This window comes from Mandrillus leucophaeus, unplaced genomic scaffold (genome assembly GCF_000951045.1).
Source record: "Mandrillus leucophaeus isolate KB7577 unplaced genomic scaffold, Mleu.le_1.0 Scaffold514, whole genome shotgun sequence".
Taxonomy (NCBI): Eukaryota; Metazoa; Chordata; class Mammalia; order Primates; family Cercopithecidae; genus Mandrillus; species Mandrillus leucophaeus.
The window spans coordinates 646347-649346 of NW_012105520.1; the positions used below are offsets into that span (position 1 = coordinate 646347).

Here is a 3000-nt window from a genome sequence, read left to right on the forward strand (position 1 = left end):
GGTAATTTTTGTAGTTTTTAGTAGAGACAGGGTTTCACCATGCTGGCCAGGCTGGTCTCTAACTCCTGACTTCAAGTTATCCACCCACCTCAGCCTCCCTCTGGGATTACAGGTGTGAGCTATCCCACCTGGCCTAGGTCTATCCTCTTTATACCTTTTACTAGAGGTACTAGACTAGAAGTACATCATTTTTTCTTTCTTTTCTTTCCTTTTTCAATTTGAGACAGGGTCTCACTGTGTCACTCAGGCTGGAGTGCAATGGTGAAATCATGGCTTACTGCAGCCTTGACCTCCTGGACGCAAGCGATCCTCCCACCTCAGCCTCCGGAGTAGCTGGAACTAGAAGCAAGTGCCAGCATGTTCAGCTAATTTTTTGTGTGTATTTCTTTTAGACACAGGGTTTCACCATGTTGCCCAGGATGGTCTTGAACTCCTGGGATCAAGCAATCCTCTTGCCTTGGCTTCCCAAAGTGCTGGGATAAAGGTTTGAGCCACTGTGACCATCCCATTTTTTTTCTTTCTTTAAGAGGAAAAAGATCAAATTTATGTTAGTTCTTTCAGTCAATATCACCAACTGCAATGAAGGGAATCCATTTGTCTCTGGGTTTTTTTTGTATATGAAAACTAAATTCATAATGTGTTAGATTTAATTTTTTTTTTACAAGCTTTAACTGAAAACAAAGCAGTCTGCTTGGCTACAATAATAATGTGCTGAAATTAACATTCCAAAAGCAAGTCTGTGGTTGTTTTTAGTGGCCTTCTGAAAAATGTGGAATAGCTTATGACCCCACCTAAAGTTTGCGACAAATGCATAAGAACTTTTACAAATATCTAAATGGATGAAAGCTATACATTTTTCTCATTTCACTGAGAACTGGCTGAGTGTTATGAGGCCAAATCATACATTAAATAATCAGTCCTGGCAATGAGGTCTTTGATAAAGTGATGACGCTCTTTCCTGGCTAACCTCTGCCTAACAGGTTCTGTGTAACTTTGTTCTAGTAGCCTGACATTTTCTACTTGTCGAAACATACCAGTGGCCAGGCGGGGTGGCTCACGCCTGTAATCCCAGCTACTGGGGAGACTGAGACAGGAAAATCTTTTGAACCCGAAAGGGAGCAAGGGAGGGAGATACCAGAACACAGAATTTGATGGGTGAGGGAAAGATGAGCTTCATGGTACCCAAAAGACCAAAAGAAGTGTCTAAGAGATGCTTGATCATACTTAAGATGTGGGCACTGTCTTAATAGCTATTTTGCACTCTTATGGGATGGGGGCAGGGAACAGGGAAGGGCATTTTGTAACTCTTTTTCCCTTTTTCACAATATTTTCCTAATTAGTCTACTCAATGTTTTAATTAAGGGTAAAAAAATTTACGGTTCTTCAAGAAAGAGAAAAAAATTATGAAAATCTTTCGGCTTTGGAATAGAAAACAAGCTCTACACTATAAGGAGACTCTTTTTAAAGGTTTGACGTAATAGTTCAAAAGCACACCACCTTCTAAAAGCACCCTTTCTACCTTTTGGGCTTGATCTCACAAGCTAATAAGAAGGCTTTCTTTTTCCAGTTCTGTGGAATCCAGTTTCCTAGATTGTTTTTTAAGTAATGTATGAGATGTGAATGACAGAGAAGATGCATGGGGATCACCAGACAGGTCAAACTGAGGCCCAGATTTTCCAATGGACTTAGGCATGAGCAGCAGAGTCAAGATTTGAACCCAGGCTGATTTCAACTCAAACTGCCCTATTCTGGTATCTCAATCATCTTTTTAAAATCCTGTAAGAACAAGACATCAAAGTCAGTATCAGAGAAGTCCCTTCACTGGGTCACTCTGTAAAATAAAACTATGGTTCACCAAGTAAATTCTAAATTGTGGTAGGTATTATTTTAAAATGAAACAACTGAGTATGCTTTTAAAGTGACTCAGGGACTCGGGGGCTTCCTAAAGGGGTCCTATTCACGGAGCAACTCTCCATGGACAAGGACAATGTAAATGGTCTCGTGAATGTCTCGGCTTTCTCACTGTACTGGGTTGAATAGTGTCCTCCTCAGATACATGTCCTTCTCAGAATGTGACCTTATTTGGAAAGAGGGTCTTTGCAGATATAATTAGTTAAGATGAGGTTATACTGGAGTAGGGTGGATCCAAAATGTCCCCAGATCCAATATGAATGGTGTCCTTGCAAGAGGAGAAGAGACACAAAAAGACACACAGGAGAGAATACCACGTGAAGACAGAGGAAGAGATTAGAGTGCAGCATCTACAACCCAAGGAACACCAAGGACTGTGAACAAGCACCAGAGACTAGGAGAGAGGCCATTTTCTCTCAGAGCCTACAGAAGGAAAGCAGCCCCACTGACACAGTGATTAGGATCCCCAGCCTTCAGAACTGGGACCAAGTACATTCCTGTTGTTTACAGCCACCCTGCTTCCAGTAATTTGTTACAGCAGCCCTAGGAAACTAATATATTCACCCTTAGCTGCCTAAATGTCTAATTCTCAAAATAATATCAAGGGACAAACAGAATGAACATCAATAAAGCAAAATGTGTAAAAAGCCTGCTCTAAAACACACAAGAAAGGCTTCAAAGCAAACAAAAATTTTGAGTTAAAGTTTCCATTTATTAATTTGTCATATAGCCTTCTTACAAGTTAGCTCTTCTCAGTTTGGAAATAACTCACAGATAGTTGTATAGGTGCTTCTTCACTGGCATCTAATCTTGGAAGGATTTTGCCTTGAAAAAAAAGGTCTGCTGGCCGGGCGCGGTGGCTCAAGCTTGTAATCCCAGCACTTTGGGAGGCCGAGACGGGCGGATCACAAGGTCAGGAGATCGAGACCATTCTGGCTAACACGGTGAAACCCCATCTCTACTAAAAAAAAAAAATACAAAAAACTAGCTGGACGAGGTGGCGGGCGCCTGTAGTCCCAGCTACTCGGGAGGCTGAGGCAGGAGAATGGCATGAACCCGGGAGGCGGAGCTTGCAGTGAGCTGAGATCC

General features: G+C 41.9%; 1 protein-coding gene across 2 annotated transcripts in view; it reads right to left on the reverse strand.

The window, feature by feature from the left end:
* The window catches only part of AKAP13 (A kinase (PRKA) anchor protein 13), a 281731-nt gene that overhangs the window by 104952 nt on the left and 173779 nt on the right, over positions 1–3000 (reverse strand). The gene's annotated exons all lie outside the window — the stretch shown is intronic.